Source organism: Choloepus didactylus, chromosome 13 (genome assembly GCF_015220235.1).
Source record: "Choloepus didactylus isolate mChoDid1 chromosome 13, mChoDid1.pri, whole genome shotgun sequence".
Classification (NCBI taxonomy): Eukaryota; Metazoa; Chordata; class Mammalia; order Pilosa; family Megalonychidae; genus Choloepus; species Choloepus didactylus.
The window spans coordinates 79,598,708-79,618,622 of record NC_051319.1 but is presented as its reverse complement, the minus strand read 5'-3'; the positions used below and the strand labels follow the sequence as shown (position 1 = coordinate 79,618,622).

The following is a 19,915-nucleotide window of genomic DNA, read 5'->3' as shown; positions in this document are numbered from 1 at the left end:
TTTCTCCAGAATAGATCATATGCTGGGACATAAAACAAGCCTCAATAAATTTAAAAAGATTGAAATTATTCAAAGCACATTCTCTGACCACAATGGAATACAATTAGAAGTCAATAACCATCAGAGACTTAGAAAATTCACAAATACCTGGAGGTTAAACAACACACTCCTAAACAATCAGTGGGTTAAAGAAGAAATAGCAAGAGAAATTGCTAAATATATAGAGACGAATGAAAATGAGAACACAACATACCAAAACCTATGGGATGCAGCAAAAGCAGTGCTATGGGGGAAATTTATAGCACTAAACGCATATATTAAAAAGGAAGAAAGAGCCAAAATCAAAGAACTAATGGATCAACTGAAGAAGCTAGAAAATGAACAGCAAACCAATCCTAAACCAAGTAGAAGAAAAGAAATAACAAGGATTAAAGCAGAAATAAATGACATAGAGAACAAAAAAACAATAGAAAGGATAAATATCACCAAAAGTTGGTTCTTTGAGAAGATCAACAAGATTGACAAGCCCCTAGCTAGACTGACAAAATCAAAAAGAGAGAAGACCCATATAAACAAAATAATGAATGAAAAAGGTGACATAACTGCAGATCCTGAAGAAATTAAAAAAATTATAAGAGGATATTATGAACAACTGTATGGCAACAAACTGGATAATGTAGAAGAAATGGACAATTTCCTGGAAACATATGAACAACCTAGACTGACCAGAGAAGAAATAGAAGACCTCAACCAACCCATCACAAGCAAAGAGATCCAATCAGTCATCAAAAATCTTCCCACAAATAAATGCCCAGGGCCAGATGGCTTCACAGGGGAATTCTACCAAACTTTCCAGAAAGAACTGACACCAATCTTACTCAAACTCTTTCAAAACATTGAAAAAAATGGAACACTACCTAACTCATTTTATGAAGCTAACATCAATCTAATACCAAAACCAGGCAAAGATGCTACAAAAAAGGAAAACTACCGGCCAATCTCCCTAATGAATATAGATGCAAAAATCCTCAACAAAATACTTGCAAATCGAATCCAAAGGCACATTAAAAAAATCATACACCATGACCAAGTGGGGTTCATTCCAGGCATGCAAGGATGGTTCAACATCAGAAAAACAATCAATGTATTACAACACATTAAAAACTCGAAAGGGAAAAATCAATTGATCATCTCAATAGATGCTGAAAAAGCATTTGACAAAATCCAACATCCCTTTTTGATAAAAACACTTCAAAAGGTAGGAATTGAAGGAAACTTCCTCAACATGATAAAGAGCATATATGAAAAACCCACAGCCAGCATAGTACTCAATGGTGAGAGACTGAAAGCCTTCCCTCTAAGATCAGGAACAAGACAAGGATGCCCGCTGTCACCACTGTTATTCAACATTGTGCTGGAAGTGCTAGCCAGGGCAATCCGGCAAGACAAAGAAATAAAAGGCATCCAAATTGGAAAAGAAGAAGTAAAACTGTCATTGTTTGCAGATGATATGATCTTATATCTAGAAAACCCTGAGAAATCAACGATACACCTACTAGAGCTAATAAACAAATTTAGCAAAGTAGCGGGATACAAGATTAATGCACATAAGTCAGTAATGTTTCTATATGCTAGAAATGAACAAACTGAAGAGACACTCAAGAAAAAGATACCATTTTCAATAGCAACTAAAAAAATCAAGTACCTAGGAATCAACTTAACCAAAGATGTAAAAGACCTATACAAAGAAAACTACATAACTCTACTAAAAGAAATAGAAGGGGACCTTAAAAGATGGAAAAATATTCCATGTTCATGGATAGGAAGGCTAAATGTCATTAAGATGTCAATTCTACCCAAACTCATCTACAGATTCAATGCAATCCCAATCAAAATTCCAACAACCTACTTTGCAGACTTGGAAAAGCTAGTTATCAAATTTATTTGGAAAGGGAAGATGCCTCGAATTGCTAAAGACACTCTAAAAAAGAAAAACGAAGTGGGAGGACTTACACTCCCTGACTTTGAAGCTTATTATAAAGCCACAGTTGCCAAGACAGCATGGTACTGGCACAAAGATAGACATATAGATCAATGGAATCGAATTGAGAATTCAGAGATAGACCCTCAGATCTATGGCCGACTGATCTTTGATAAGGCCCCCAAAGTCACCGAACTGAGCCATAATGGTCTTTTCAACAAATGGGGCTGGGAGAGTTGGATATCCATATCCAAAAGAATGAAAGAGGACCCCTACCTCACCCCCTACACAAAAATTAACTCAAAATGGACCAAAGATCTCACTATAAAAGAAAGTACCATAAAACTCCTAGAAGATAATGTAGGAAAACATCTTCAAGACCTTGTATTAGGAGGCCACTTCCTAGACTTTACACCCAAAGCACAAGCAACAAAAGAGAAAATAGATAAATGGGAACTCCTCAAGCTTAGAAGTTTCTGCACCTCAAAGGAATTTCTCAAAAAGGTAAAGAGGCAGCCAACTCAATGGGAAAAAATTTTTGGAAACCATGTATCTGACAAAAGACTGATATCTTGCATATACAAAGAAATCCTACAACTCAATGACAATAGTACAGACAGCCCAATTATAAAATGGGCAAAAGATATGAAAAGACAGTTCTCTGAAGAGGAAATACAAATGACCAAGAAACACATGAAAAAATGTTCAGCTTCACTAGCTATTAGAGAGATGCAAATTAAGACCACAATGAGATACCATCTAACACCGGTTAGAATGGCTGCCATTAAACAAACAGGAAACTACAAATGCTGGAGGGGATGTGGAGAAATTGGAACTCTTATTCATTGTTGGTGGGACTGTATAATGGTTCAGCCACTCTGGAAGTCAGTCTGGCAGTTCCTTAGAAAACTAGATATAGAGCTACCATTCGATCCAGCGATTGCACTCCTCGGTATATACCCGGAAGATCGGAAAGCAGTGACACGAACAGATATCTGCACGCCAATGTTCATAGCAGCATTATTCACAATTGCCAAGAGATGGAAACAACCCAAATGTCCTTCAACAGATGAGTGGATAAATAAAATGTGGTATATACACACGATGGAATACTACACGGCAGTAAGAAGGAACGATCTGGTGAAACATATGACAACATGGATGAACCTTGAAGACATAATGCTGAGCGAAATAAGCCAGGCACAAAAAGAGAAATATTATATGCTACCACTAATGTGAACTTTGAAAAATGTAAAACAAATGGTTTATAATGTAGAATGTAGGGGAACTAGCGGTAGAGAGCAATTAAGGAAGGGGGAACAATAATCCAGGAAGAACAGATAAGCTATTTAACGTTCTGGGGATGCCCAGAAATGACTATGGTCTGTTAATTTCTGATGGTTGTAGTAGGAACAAGCTCACTGAAATGTTGCTATATTATGTAACTTTCTTGGGGTAAAGTAGGAACATGTTGGAAGTTAAGCAGTTATCTTAGGTTAGTTGTCTTTTCCTTACTCCCTTGCTATGGTCTCTTTGAAATGCTCTTTTATGGTATGTTTGTTTTCTTTTTAACTTTTTTTTTCATACAGGTGATTTGAAAAAAGAAGGGAAAGTTAAAAAAAAAAAAAAAAGAAAAAAAAAAAGAAAAAAGACAAACAAGGTTAAAAAAAAAAAAAAAAAAAAAAAAAGATGTAGTGCCCCCTTGAGGAGCCTGTGGAGAATGCAGGGGTATTCGCCTACCCCACCTCCATGGTTGCTAACATGACCACAGACATAGGGGACTGGTGGTTTGATGGGTTGAGCCCTCTACCATAAGTTTTACCCTTGGGAAGACGGTTGCTGCAAAGGAGAGGCTAGGCCTCCCTGTATTTGTGCCTAAGAGTCTCCTCCTGAATGCCTCTTTGTTGCTCAGATGTGGCCCTCTCTCTCTGGCTAAGCCAACTTGAAAGGTGAAATCACTGCCCTCCCCCCTACGTGGGATCAGACACCCAGGGAAGTGAATCTCCCTGGCAACGTGGAATATGACTCCCAGGGAGGAATGTAGACCTGGCACCGTGGGACGGAGAACATCTTCTTGACCAAAAGGGGGATGTGAAAGGAAATGAAATAAGCTTCAGTGGCAGAGAGATTCCAAAAGGAGCCGAGAGGTCACTCTGGTGGGCACTCTTATGCACACTTTAGACAACCCTTTTTAGGTCCTAAAGAATTGGGGTAGCTGGTGGTGGATACCTGAAACTATCAAACTACAACCCAGAACCCATGAATCTCGAAGACAGTTGTATAAAAATGTAGCTTATGAGGGGTGACAATGGGATTGGGAAAGCCATAAGGACCAAACACCACTTTGTCTAGTTTATGGATGGATGTGTAGAAAAGTAGGGGAAGGAAACAAACAGACAAAGGTACTCAGTGTTCTTTTTTACTTCAATTGCTCTTTTTCACTCTAATTATTATTCTTGTTATTTTTGTGTGTGTGCTAATGAAGGTGTCAGGGATTGATTTAGGTGATGAATGTACAACTATGTAATGGTACTGTAAACAATCGAAAGTACAATTTGTTTTGTATGACTGCGTGGTATGTGAATATATCTCAATAAAATGATGATTAAAAAAAAAAAAAAAAGAAAAAAAAAAAAATAAATAAATAAATAAATAATTAGGTCAGCCATAATCCCTCTATCCAGAGGAAACACTACCAACATTTTTGTTCTGGCTTTCCTGACTTTTGAATGCTAAGAGAAATATAAACAGCTTTTTATATAAATATATTTATAATAAAAAAAAAAAAAAAAAAAAAAAAAAAAAAAAAAAAAAAAGTACATCAGAAATGACTCCCGGGGATGAATGTGGACCCAGCATCGTGGGACTGAGAGTATCTTCTTGACCAAAAGGGGGATGCAAAATGAGACAAAATAGTTTCAGTGGCTGAGAGATTCCAAATGGAGTCGAGAGGTCACTCTGGTGGACATTCTTATGCACTATATAGATAACACCTCTTAGGCTTTAATGTATTGGAATAGCTAGAAGTAAATACCTGAAACTACCAAACTCCAACCCAGCAGTCTGGACTCCTGAAGACAATTATATAATAATGTAGATTACAGGGGTGACAGTGTGATTGTGAAGACCTTGTGGATCACACCCCCTTTATCTAGTGTATGGATGAGTGGAGGAATGGGGATAAAAACTAAAGGACAAATGGGGTGGGATGGGGGGATGATTTGAGTGTTTTTTTCACTTTTATTTTTTATTCTTGTTCTGGTTCTTTCTGATGTAAGGAAAATGTTCAGAGATAGACTGTGGTGATGAACGCATAACTATGTTATCATACTGTGGACAGTGGATTGTATATCATGGATGATTGTATGGTGTGTGAATGTATTTCAATAAAACTGAATTTAATTAAAAAAAAAAAAAAAAAAAAGTACATCAGAAGTCCTGACCCCGATCAAGATGAGAAGCTTCAGGGCTTGTCTGTCCCACCCCAACCCCCTACCCAGAACTTTGAACAACCAGCAAGAATGGCAGAAACATCTTTCTCAAAGTTCCAGAAAACAGTTAAAGGACTGCAGTAGCAGGGTGAGTGGCAAATCAAGAAAAAGGCTACTTACGAGCAGTAAGATCTCATGGAGCTCTGGCTGGCCCCTCCACAAGCCCTAACTGGATTGGTGCAGATCCCTGGTCCCAGTTCAGGAGGGAGCAGCATAACCCTCATGCATATGCTGAGAACATGTAAGTCTGGCCCAATCTGTGTGGTGGTGGCCTGAGGACTTGCTATTCCAGAACATGCGCTGAGTTAAAAGGCAGCTCATGAACTCTCCTACAGAATGCCATGGGACAACAGTCAAGTGGCTGCCTGGGGCAAGGTATTTTGGCTGTAGGTCATACATGCAGTGCCTGAAACAGTGAAGAAACTGTTTCCTAGGGAAGAGGGGGCATTCAGAACTATGTAAATGTGGGGGTGAGGGTGGGGAGGGCATGCTCATGCCCAAGATAAGACACGCACAGAAAGGATCAGGAAGGCCCCTATGCTGTGGCCTGGAGTGTTTCTCTAAACTCAGTGTATGGATAAACCCTGAAGGAGAACACCTGCACAGGTCAATCTGCAAAGAACAGGCAAGATGTTTTCTTTTTTTTCCTTCTTCTTTTTTGGCTCCTAGCAATCAAGGAAAGTTGTCATAACACTGAACGGATACAAGCTTAAGGAACAAATGCCTTAGAGTCTAAATTCCAGCAACAACACCTTGTTAAACTATCCCAACTGTGAGGTTCCAATGAACTTAGTGGCTTGATGCAGAGCTAGCCCATGCTCATGGTGCAGATCCCTGGTCCCAGCAGTATAACCCACATGTATATGCTGGGAGCATGTGAAGTCTGGCCCAATCTGTCTGGTGGCAGCCTTAGAAACCATCAGTGGTGGTAAGCCATTAGAAACCATCAATGAGGAAGACCAAACCTAGGGTATTACCGGACAGACTTTTTAAAAATGGTCCTAAATATGCTCAAGAGCTAGAGGAAAACATGGACAAAGAACTAAAGAAAATAGGAAAATGACAGATGAACACAATGAGAGTATCAACAGAGAGATGGAAATTATGAAAAGGAACCAAACTGAGCTGAAGACCACAATAACAGAAATTACAAATTCTCTGGAGGGATTCAACATTGAATTGGAGCAGGCAGAAGAAAGAATCCATGAACTTGAAGATAAGACCATTGAAATCATCTAGTCTGAAGAATGAAGAAGAGTGAACAGAGCCTAAGGAACCTGTGGGACACCATCAAGCATTCCAATATATGCACTGTGGGAGTCCCAGAAGGAGAAAGAGAGAAAGGGGCAGAGGGAATAGTCGAAGAAATAATGGCTAAGAACTTCCCAATTTAGTGAAAGACATGAATATACACATCCAAGATGCTCAACAAACTCCAAAAAGGCCAAACTCAAAGAGGGCCATGCTATAGTATATTATAATCAAATTGTTAAATGCCATAGATAAAGAGAGAATGCTGAAAGCATCAAGAGAGAAGCAATGTGTCATGTACAAGGGAGCCACAATAAGATTAAGCAGCTATTTCTCATCACAAACTATCAAGGCAAGAAGGTAGTGGTAGTGTAAGCAAAAAAATTGCCAACCAAGAATTCTATATCTGGCAAAACTATTTTTCAAAAATGAGGGAGAAATTGAGACTTTCCCAGATAAAACAAAAGCTGAGGGAGTTCATCAGCAGTAGACCAGCCCTACAAAAGGTGTGCTAAAGAGAGTTCTGCAAGTTGAAAGAAAAGGAAAGAGATGATTGATCAAAGCTGCCTGAAGAAATAAAGATCTCTGGTGAGGGTAACAACAAAGATAAATGTAAGTGCCAGTTCATTGCAGTTTTGATTTGTAACTCCAGTTTTTATTTCCAACAGGACCTAAAAGGAAAATGCATAAATGCAATGATAAATCAGGGGTTTTGAATTCATAATGTATAAACATGTAATTTGTGACAAGAACATAACAGTGAAGGGATGGAGGGGAATAGGAACATAGTCTGTGTTAAATTGGTACCAAAGCAAATGAGACTGTTATAGAATTAGGATGTTAGAGTTAAACCTGATGGTAACTCCAAAGAAAATATCAGAAATATACAAGCTCATAGAAACAAAAAATAAGAGTATGGGTTGCGGGACAGGGGGGAGGGTGCACCAGGGTCATGGGAAGTTAATGCATAACGAGTGTTTGGGGAGATGGGAAAATTTTAGTAATGGAAGGTAAGGAGGGTATCACAATATTGTAAAAGTGACTGAACCCAAAGAGTGGTGTGCTTAGAAGTGGCTGAGATGGGAAAGTTTATGTTGTATACATGTTCCCACAATTAAAATTTAAAAAAAAAGAAAGAACAACTGAAGAGTCAATGACAATTAAATACAATACATGATTATGGTTGGAATCTAGTAAAGGAAGAAAAAAGGCTCAAAGGGACATTGTTGGGGCACATGAAAAAACTGGAATATAGACTAAGATTTATATCAATGTTAAACTTGATGTTAAACCGCATTTAAGGTGGTTACATAAGTGAATATCCTTGTTCTTAGGAAATATACATGGCTGTATTGATTGTTCAAGGAGCATGATATATACAACCTACACTCAAGAATTCAGAAAATGGATTGATAGATGAATAGATAGAATTATACAGTAAATGTGGCAAAATGTGAAAATTGGTGAATCTGAGTACCTGTGGAGTAGGGGTATGTTATAGTTCTCTTTATTAAGTTTGGAAGTATTTCAAAATAAAACATTTTTTTAAAATCACCAAGTGTTATATATATGAACACATACACAATAAATAATCTATTTAAAAATAAGTTTTGTTTTCATTTTCTTAAAAAAAAACTACATCAAATAATGTCATTCTCCTACTCAAAATTATCCAGTGGCTTCCCATCACACTCAAAATCTAAACTGCTTAACATCATCTTATAGGACCTACATGATCTGGCCCTTAGCTTCCCCTGCGAACTCATTTCTTCATACTTTCTAAATGAAAGACTTGAATCTTCACGGGAAAATTGGGTTTGTTAAGTATTCTAGGGTCTACAATTATGGTCATTCATGCTCCAAAAGATGAGGAGATAGAGACCTTAAATGAGATGTCTCACAAGCTAGGTGATCCAGCTTTTGTGGTCTTTGCCACTCTTGCGATCACTGTGTCCTTGATATTAATCTTCATAGTGGGACCCTGCCATGGACAGACCAACGTTCTCATGTACATCACAATCTGCTCTGTGATCGGAGCGTTTTCGGTGTCCTGTGTCAAAGGCCTGGGCATTGCCATTAAAGAACTGCTTGCTGGAAAGCCCGTGCTGCGGCACCCCCTGGCCTGGGCCCTGCTGCTGAGCCTGGTAGTGTGTGTGAGCACACAGATCAATTACCTGAACAGGGCCCTGGACATATATTCAACACCTCCAATGTGATGCTGATTTATTATGTGTTCTTCACATCGGTTTTAACTTGTTCAGCTATTCTTTTTAAGGAGTGACAAAATATGCCTGTTGACGATGTCACTGGTACTTTGAGCAGCTTCCTTACCATCACTGTGGGGATATTTTGATTGCATGCCTTTAAAGATCTCAGTTTTAGTCTAGCAAGTCTGCCATTGACTTTTCAAAAAGATGAGAAAGTAATGAATGGCAATCTCTCTAATATGTATGAAATTCTTAACAATAATAAAGAAAGCTTAACCTGTGGAGTTGAACAACACACTGGTGAAATTATCTCCTGAAGAAATGGAAACCTGGCAGTTTTTAAAAAAGAAAAAGTTAAAAATTTAATCTATAGTTCTGCTATAAAATGAATTTGAATATCTGAAAAAGCATAGTCCTCAAATAAGGTTCTCTAAAGACAATCTTTTCACTAATTGGGACCAAGAAAATACTTTTCGTACATTTAAACAACGGTAGCTCACTAAAATGACCTCAGTTTGTGACCAATTTCTATTCCTAGTAACACTGTATTATTTTAGAGGTATTTTAAATTTTGAGTCCTTTTACCCAAAACTAAATGCACTATGACCATTTTAAGTCTATAAAAATGCTTTATTTTCTCATTGATGAAAAAAGTCTGAAATGTATATTTGTCATCTTCTCTGTCAATCCTGACCATTTTAAATTTTTTCAATTTAAAAAGAACAAAATTATCTGAATACAATATGCTCCGGTTTACCTTGCCTATTAAAAAAAAAAAAAAAAAAAGATCAAGTAAACACCAGAATATTACTGAAGCTTCACAAACAGGAAAGAGGAGGAAAAGTTTATTGATAAACAATGGTTAAAAAAAAAAAAAAGGGTCCGAGCTGGATACAACAGTATTGCAGAAGATTAAAAATAAAGGAGAGTTTAAAGAGAATAAGAAGAAAGAACATGCCAGTGACTTTGGTAAATGGGGATGTCATTAGTTAAAACTCTAGTAGTTTGTAAAAACCAGCACTGGCAGAGGGGTAGAGACAAATCCTGCACTCAACTCTTTTTGCTTGTTTGTTTGCTTTCCTTTTTTGTTCATTTATTCTTGTCTTTTTTATGTTTTTGCTCTTAATTTCTACATGCAACTCTTTAAATATGGAATGATAAAAATTTTTAAACACATTTGATGGAATCATTTCTAAAAATGCATTATATACTTTCCAAACTACATAAATGGTATATGCGAGTTATCAAAGTATTCATTACCTAAGTATCCACTGACAAAGTTATAACAGGAAGCCAAATTCATCCTAAATATTTACTAGTGAATAGGCAGAAGGCCTGAACAGGTACATCACACAAGCATATATCAAAATGGTCATCAGACACAGAAATGGGCTCAAAATCATTAATTACAAGAAATGTGCAAAATGAAATCACTCCATATCTACCAGAAAGGCTAAAATCTTTAAAAATAAAAATAAAAGATTAAATGTTGGTGAGGATACAGAACTGGAACTCTCAAATACTGGTAGAAGCAATATAAATTAGCCTAGCCACTGTGGAGAACTGTTTTACAGTACCTTCTAAACACAGATCCCTATGACCCAAGAATTCCATTTGTAGGTATATATCTAACAGAAACTAGTGCTACTGTCCATCAAATGACAAGTACATGTTCAATATTTGTAATAGTACCAAACTGGAAACAACCCAAATGTCTACCCACAGTAGAGTGGATGAACTAATTGCAGTATAATGAATTCATACAACGGAATACTGCATAGCAATGAAAATGAACAAACTACTGATACATGCAACAACATGGATGAACCACACAGACATAATGTTGAGGGAAAGAAGTCAGATACAAAAGACTGCACCTTACATAATTCCATTTATATGACATTTAAAAACAGGCAAAACTACCCTATGGTGTCAGAGGTCAGAATAAGGAGTACTACTTAAGACGGATATGAGAGAGCCTTTTGGGCTGGAAATTTTCTATATATTGATCTGGGTGGAGGGTACATGGGTGTATACATATGTAAAAGTTCACTGAATCGAACTCTTAAGATTTGTGCACTTCAAGTTATACTTCAAAATAAAAAAATCTTTAAAAAATTTACTAGTGAATGAATTAGTTATAAAATCAGTCCCCATTCACTAGCATCTCTCGCACCATAATTTAAAAACCACAAGTGAAATTGCAAATTTTGCAAAAATTGCAGGATTTCACAGTTTATAAAAATGGTGGCAAACAATGTAGGATCTGGGATTTGATTTTCCTACTTACAAGCTAATAATGTAGTCTGTTACTGTTTCATGGATGCCGGCCTAAGATATGAGACTCCTGAGCTGGAGATAAAGGACTTTAGAATTCATGGCATAGCAAGCAGCAAAAGCATCAGGACATTTACAGTTCCTTTTGTCCCAAGACCCAAGAAGGTGAAGCAATATGTCCCAGGTAGATGATACTCCTGTAGTGGGTCTGTAACACTGAGCTTGGGGAATCTGCCACTTTTACGGTAATCAGTAAGCAAGTATGGTCGCACATGCGCGCATGTGTGTGTATGTCTTTGGGGGACAGTGGTGTTACCTGATCTCTCAAGGCTATGGGCTCCATGAACAACCATGACAAATGGCCCAGGTGACAGAATGACCATGGCCTTAAAAGTCTTGGCACACGACCAGAGCATCATTTCAGATTATGCAATTCCATAGAGGCCATTGCCTTTCACTGTTTGAGCTATTTTACAATGATGAACTTTGGCCAATTTGCATTGCTGATAATGCAAATTATTCTTTTCCTTAGAAATGCAAATAAATTTTGTCAGATGCAATACAAGTAATTATTGCTCAGTGGATACTGACCAGTTTTGCATGTATTTGTAAATTCTTTCCAGCATGCCTGATAACCTATTCATACTCTTTGAATTTTCCCTTGAACCCTTTGTATCATCCTACTGATTCCTCCATTAATTCACGAGTGAAATAAAAACTCTGACACATGTTCATTTAAAAAAAAACAAAAACAAAAAAGTCTTGGCACATCCAGCAAGACAGGAGCACAAAAGGTCCAAGGAAGACTGTGTCTCCCAACAAAAAAAAAGGCATAATATTGACAAATGAGTCTATGGCAGCACTGAATCAGTTAAAAACTGAAGGTAGAAAATGAAATAGCATATGACACAATAGGTGCTTTAAACTAGAATTTGAATATCAGATTAACAGAGGTCCTTGGAAAAACTGATACATACTTTTATAGATAGTCTTGAAAAAAAAAATCCTCTTAATGTTAGTGCCACGAATGTCAAGCATGTAGGATGTCGTATCGTGCTATTACACTATTTTGTGAGGAAAAAGCAAGCCTTTTCTGTTCACACTTGATTCATTCTTTGCTCATAATAAGAATTAATGCATGGCCACAATTACATCCTAAAAGATTTTCATAAAATTTTAGTTTCATTTCTCAAGATAAAGTCCTAATCAAACCTTTTATTCACCATTTAGTATAAAACGTTGGTCTCCATTTTAAGTGGTTTCAATTTAAATGGGAGTTTTCTTAGACCAATTATCATTAGCTCAAGAGGACCTATACGAGCTTTTCTTGATGACTCAGTTTTCATTACGAACCTGATACTGCGCCATGCTGGAAACCCTCTATAGATAAGGCATGGATCGTAGGTTGCATGGTTACTGACTGCCTTGGTTTGCTAAGACTGCCATTTTGCAAAACACCAAAAATGGATTGCCTTTCATAAAGGGGGTTTATTTGGTTACACAGTTACAGTCTTAAGGCCTTAAAGTGTCCAAGGTAAGGCATCAACATTCACTGGAGGATGGCCAATGGCGTCTGGAAAACCTCTGTCAGCTGGGAAGGCACATGGCTGGCATCTTCTTACTCCCAGGTGGCGTTTCAAAATGGCGTTCTTCAAAACGTCAGTGTTGGTTTTTAACGGCCCTCTTCAAGATGTGTCTCTCAGCTGCAGCTAGCAGTGAACACCTTCTTTCTGAGCTTTTATAAGACTCCAGTGAACTAATCAAGGCCCACGCTGAATGAGCGGGGCCACATTTTCATGGAAACATTCAATCAAGAAATCACACTCTAATCAAAGGTGTCACGCAGTTGGCTGGGTCACATCTCCATGGAAACATTCAGAAGGTGCCAAGCTAATCAACACTAACACGTCTGCACCCACAAGACTGCATTAAAGAATATGGCTTTTTCTGGGGGACATAAAATATACAAACCAGCACACTAACTAATGAGACAAAAGGACATGAATAATCCTGAAAAGTTATTAATATTACATAGATTTTTGGACATTTGACCTTGTTAAAAGAAGATAGCTATTTCAAGATTTTCAACAGCTTCCTTTCTACAAAATCAACTGCTAAAGCAAAGGAATAATAATATTCCTTTGATAATAATAATGATAATAACAACAATAACCACTAACATTTACTGGGCATTTACTATGCCAAGCACCGTTTCTAATGATTTTAGAAACCTAAAATCATTAAAATCTTAAAACAGCCATGTGTGGGAAATCCCATTATTCTCATTTTACAAATGAGAAAACAGAAAAAGGGAAATTAAATGCAATTTGCTTAGTTACATGGATAGGAAGAAATAAAACCAGGAATTGAACCCTGGCAACCCAGCTTCAGAATTCACATGCCTAATAACCAATGTATGACACCGTCTTCTAGAAAGAAGTCCTCTTGTAAAGGAATTTTTTTTCCTCAAAGATCTTCTCTACTGTTCTCCCCATCCCTCTGACTTACATAAACCACTCAAATTGTCATATATTATCATAAAATAAGATTATATAGCGTGAGATCAAAGATAATCCAATTCAATGAGTTCATTTTCAAACTGATTTTCTTACACCACTAACACAACATACCTTATCAACTTTAACCCATTCTTCTCTCATTTGAGTTAACTCAGTCAGTAGGAATGAAGAACTGTGTGTTTACCACTACTGTATAAAAATTTATGTTTACTATGGCAGCCTTACTCCAAAGCATTTCCAATCATCAGTAAGACAGTTTTGGCATACTAATCACTAGGGCACATTCTTTTCAAAAATGATGAGATAATGCACTACTTTATCTTTTTTTCTAATTGTAAAATAACTAATTATAAAATATGCTCACCTATCACCACTCCATCCAAATGGGACAAGTGTTAATATCTGGCATATCTACTTTCTTATATTTTTCCTCTGTGTATACACAGTCTCTTCCACCCCTGCCAATGACTGAGGGTATACCAAAATACTACTCGTTATTTTTCGTTTAACACCACACTCATTTGCCATATATATTGTAAAAAATACACACACACATCTTTTAAATGATTTTAATGGCCCAACCATATTCACTTATCTATTACCATGACATTTAACATTTAGATTTCTAAATTAATTAAATCACCTATAGGAAAAATGAAATATTTATAGTGGCATTAAAAATTCTTTATAGCACCAATATGTTATATCATCTTTCTCCTGTAATCTTTTCTGAAGAATAAGCCATATTCAAACTAACACTTGTTCCACAAGTTAAAAGAAAATTATCAGACAGCTTGGGATCCAGCAATAGAGTTATTTTACTATCCTAACATAAGCCCTAGGTTTGAAAGAATCTCATTATATATAATAAAAAAAATAGAATTAGATACTTTCTCTGATTTGCAAGTATTAGCATATGCTATAAGAGCCACATGCCTCACCCTTGAAATTAAGAGTATTTTTAGGTTTCCCAATACCAAAGGTTTAATTGTATAGTATCTTATTGAAAAGCTCACTCTATTTTTCATGCCCTTTCACTACATAAACAAGTTTAGAAACAATGAGAACATCATCTTTGACCAGCTGCTTGTATACCTAACAGTCTACAGCACTCTTCTACATTATCACTAAACTTGTCCTGGTACAGTAATCGAGAAAGCTCTGAAAGGCTATACTCAGGCAACTGTAGTAAAGTCTTTCAAGGTTACAGATTGCTAGGCAGGTAAACTTGGACCTCTGGACAGCCTTTCTACAATGCTTTCAGAGTCTACTGAGTCATAAATTTACATAAACAGCGTTACACTTAATCTCAGACATGCAGCTTTATTCATGAAACACATATTTACTGAGTATTTACAAAAGGCAAGGCACTAAGCTAGATGCTGAAGGGTTAAAAGAGGAAGAGGAATCAGATCTAGATCTTAACTTTTTAAAAGTTACAAATTAATAGAACAGCTAAGACACGCCCACATTTATCTACAATACAGGATGGAGAATGATAGATGCCCTAAATGAGCGAGACATTCTGCAGGAGAACAGCTTAATTCTTCCAGCCCTTCCACCTCTCAGTTACAGCAACTGCAGCCGCAGCTGCAACTAGAGCGGCAGCACCACAACAACTGGAGTCCACATGCAACGCAACCCAGCACACTAACACAAGCAGCGTCACTACTACCATCACACAATCCACAGCAACAATCAGCACAGCTAACATAGAGAGTAGTCAGCAAACACTCCAGAATTCACAATTTCTTTTAACGAGGTTGAATGACCCTAAAATGTCTAAAACAAAGCGCCAGTCCATGGAAAGCAGGCTGTTTGTCCAAGAGTTCCTTCTGTCCACTTTAAGCATGAAAAGAGTTGTCCTCAAAGGAGGATGAAAGGGGGGAGATGGCAGATTTCGGTGCTATGGCTGTGTATTATGCCTTTAGATGCTGCTTTAGAAAACCTAAATTTAAAAGAGAGTAATAAAGGAAATGAGCCTCAAAAAAAGTGGGGGGGGGTATAAAGGATACTAAAAGAAATTCAGGAGATGGCCCTTTGTTTTAAGAGGTCAGTGGAAAAAGACCAGAAGGTTGACGTAGCTTTATCTTAGACATTAAGGCTACTGTGAGCAAAGACACCAAATTAGAGCTTAAATACCAGGATCAAAAAATACTATTGTTCAGCTAGCTGAAACATAGGTGGCAAAACAAGAGAACTGGCTAGCAATATATGAGAAGGCTAATCTATATAAGGGTATTAATATACATACTGCAACATCAAGGCACCAGATTTGAGGTCACTGAGCTTCAGTTCAAATTCTGGATCTAACACTTACACCTAAATCTCTATTTTTCCTGTTTTCTCTTATGAATACCATGGCTCTACAGGGTTCTGAGAATGTTGAAAGAGGAAAAAAACACAAATTAAGCTAAAACACAATGGTTTCCTATCATATAAAATTTTTCCTCATGGCATCATCTTTTCTGCCATTAAGACTTTGTCTGAAGTGTGTTCCAATATTGCTCCAGGACTGGCTTTCAAGTCACCAACACCCATCCTGCATGTTTAGATGCTGGTGCTTGCTAGGGTCTTTTTAGAGGGTGTAAACAGACGAGTTGCAAAAAATAAGTGATTTTTAAACTAGAATTCTTCAACATGAGAAGTTACAACAATGCACGTAACACAACTGAAATGACAGAAATATAAACAGCAAAGGCCAAGTTCATGCACGCTCAATGACAATTACATTTGTCCTTTTGTGTCTGGATTATTTTCACCACCTCACCAAAAGCAAAAGTGATGCAACTGATTCTGAGACACATCCCAATTTCAGAAATGTTAAGAGTTGAAAAGAGTTGAAAAAATATATATCTTGGAATAGAATATGGCAGCTCTTTCTTTTATGCTCCCCCAAAGTTCATTCTGATGTTTCCCATCACTTCTCACAAATATCCACTGTGCTCCTCGACTTTTGTTCTCATTTCTTTAATTTGTCTCCTCTTTCTCTATTCCTCATCACTTCTCCCCCATTCCTCAGTGTTGATTTTGGGGAAGCATGGCTACTATATAATAATATATAAATGACCTAACAAGAATGAAATTTTCCTTCTGTCTCCAAAAGTTACAATTAGCACATAGTGTGTAATTTGCACCTTTGGTACTTTCATGGGGTAGGCTCTAGGGTTTGCTTACCTCTCTCTGAGTTCCCTTTTGAGGAAGATGCTCTTTACAGCCCAAATATTTAAGTCAATGCCATGGACAACAATGACTTTTGAACGAATTCTATTTGTGCCCTAGTCATCCTAATCTGGACTACCTAATCTATTAAAACTATACTAAAGAGGCGGGGCAAGATGGCAGACTGGTGAGCTGTATGTTTTAGTTACTCCTCCAGGAAAGTAGGTAAAAAGGCAGGAACTGCGTGGACTGGACACCACAGAGCAATCTGTCTTTGGGCATACTTCATACAACACTCATGAAAACGTGGAACTGCTGAGATCAGCGAAATCTGTAAGTTTTTGCGGCCAGGGGACCCGCGCCCCTCCCTGCCAGGCTCAGTCCCGGGGGAGGAGGGGCTGTCAGCTCCGGGAAGGAGAAGGGAGAATTGCAGTGGCTGCTCTTATCGGAAACTCATTCTACTGATTCAAACTCCAACCATAGATAGACTGAGACCAGACACCAGAGACTCTGAGAGCAGCCAGCCCAGCAGAGAGGAGACAGGCATAGAAAAAAAACAACACGAAAAACTCCAAAATAAAAGCAGAGGATTTTTGGAGTTCTGGTGAACACAGAAAGGGGAAGGGCGGAGATCAGGCCTTGAGGCGCATATGCAAATCCCGAAGCAAAGCTGATCTCTCTGCCCTGTGCACCTTTCCTTAATGGCCCTGGTTGCTTTGTCTATTAGCATTTCAATAACCCATTAGATCTCTGAGGAGGGCCGTTTTTTTTTGTTTTGTTTTGTTTTGTTTTTTAAATCCTTTTTGCTTTTTCTAAAACAATTACTCTAAGAAGCTCAATACAGAAAGCTTCAAAGAATTGAAATTTGGGCACGTCAAGTCAAGAGCAGAACTAAGAGACCTCTGAGACAAAAGGCAATAATCCAGTGGCTGAGAAAATTCACTAAACAACACAACTTCCCAAGAAAAGGGGGGTGTCCGCTCACAGCCACCATCCTGGTGGACAGGAAACACTCCTGCCCATCGCCAGCCCCATAGCCCAGAGCTGCCCCAGACAACCCAGTGTGACGGAAGTGCTTCAAATAACAGGCACACACCACAAAACTGGGCGTGGACATTAGCCTTCCCTGCAACCTCAGCTGAATGTCCCAGAGCTGGGAAGGGGGAGCAGTGTGAATTAACAGAGCCCCATTCAGCCATCATTTGAGCAGACTGGGAGCCTCCCAACACAGCCCAGCAGCCCAGAACTGCCCTGGGGGGACGGCACTCACCTGTGACATAGCACAGTCATCCCTCAACAGAGGACCCGGGGTGCACAGCCTGGAAGAGGGGCCCACTTGCAAGTCTCAGGAGCCATACGCCAATACCAAAGACTTGTGGGTCAGTGGCAGAGACAAACTGTGGCAGGACTGAACTGAAGGATTAGACTATTGCAGCAGCTTTAAAACTCTAGGATCATCAGGGAGATTTGATTGTTAGGGCCACCCCTCCTCCCCGACTGCCCAGAAACACGCCCCACATACAGGGCAGGCAACACCAACTACACACGCAAGCTTGGTACACCAATTGGGCCCCACAAGACTCACTCCCCCACTCACCAAAAAGGCTAAGCAGGGGAGATCCGGCTTGTGGAGAACAGGTGGCTCGTGGACGCCACCTGCTGGTTAGTTAGAGAAAGTGTACTCCACGAAGCTGTAGATCTGATAAATTAGAGATAAGGACTTCAACTGGTCTACAAACCCTAAAAGAACCCTATCAAGTTCAGCAAATGCCACGAGGCCAAAAACAACAGAAAATTATAAAGCATATGAAAAAACCAGATGATATGGATAACCCAAGCCCAAGCACCCAAATCAAAAGACCAGAAGAGACACAGCACCTAGAGCAGCTACTCAAAGAACTAAAGATGAACAATGAGACCATAGTACGGGATATGAAGGAAATCAAGAAGACCCTAGAAGAGCATAAAGAAGACATTGCAAGACTAAATAAAAAAATGGATGATCTTATGGAAATTAAAGAAACTGTTGACCAAATTAAAAAGATTCTGGACACTCATAGTACAAGACTAGAGGAAGTTGAACAACGAATCAGTGACCTGGAAGATGACAGAATGGAAAATGAAAGCATAAAAGAAAGAATGGGGAAAAAAATTGAAAAACTCGAAATGGACCTCAGGGATATGATAGATAATATGAAACGTCTGAATATAAGACTCATTGGTGTCCCAGAAGGGGAAGAAAAGGGTAAAGGTCTAGGAAGAGTATTCAAAGAAATTGTTGGGGAAAACTTCCCAAATCTTCTAAACAACATAAATACACAAATCATAAATGCTCAGCGAACTCCAAATAGAATAAATCCAAAAAAACCCACTCCGAGACATATACTGATCACACTGTCAAACATAGAAGAGAAGGAGCAAGTTCTGAAAGCAGCAAGAGAAAAGCAATTCACCACATACAAAGGAAACAGCATAAGACTAAGTAGTGACTACTCAGCAGCCACCATGGAGGCAAGAAGGCAGTGGCACGATATATTTAAAATTCTGAGTGAGAGGAATTTCCAGCCAAGAATACTTTACCCAGCAAAGCTCTCCTTCAAATTTGAGGGAGAGCTTAAATTTTTCACAGACAAAGAAATGCTGAGAGAATTTGCTAACAAGAGACCTGCCCTACTGGAGATACTAAAGGGAGCCCTACAGACAGAGAAACAAAGACAGGACAGAGAGACCTGGAGAAAGGTTCAGTACTAAAGAGATTCGGTATGGGTACAATAAAGGATATTAATAGAGAGAGGGAAAAATATGGCAAACATAATCCAAAGGATAAGATGGCCGATTCAAGAAATGCCTTCACGGTTTTAACGTTGAATGTAAATGGATTAAACTCCCCAATTAAAAGATATAGATTCGCAGAATGGATCAAAAAAAATGAACCATCAATATGTTGCATACAAGAGACTCATCTTAGACACAGGGACACAAAGAAACTGAAAGTGAAAGGATGGAAAAAAATATTTCATGCAAGCT

The 19,915-nt window shown here is 38.2% G+C and overlaps 1 protein-coding gene and 1 pseudogene across 4 annotated transcripts in view; one reads left to right on the top strand and one right to left on the bottom strand.

Moving 5' to 3' along the window:
- SMAD5 (SMAD family member 5) overlaps positions 1-19,915 on the bottom strand; it is a 170,024-nt gene that overhangs the window by 53,214 nt on the left and 96,895 nt on the right. The gene's annotated exons all lie outside the window — the stretch shown is intronic.
- LOC119507765 lies at positions 7,561-15,734 on the top strand (annotated as a pseudogene).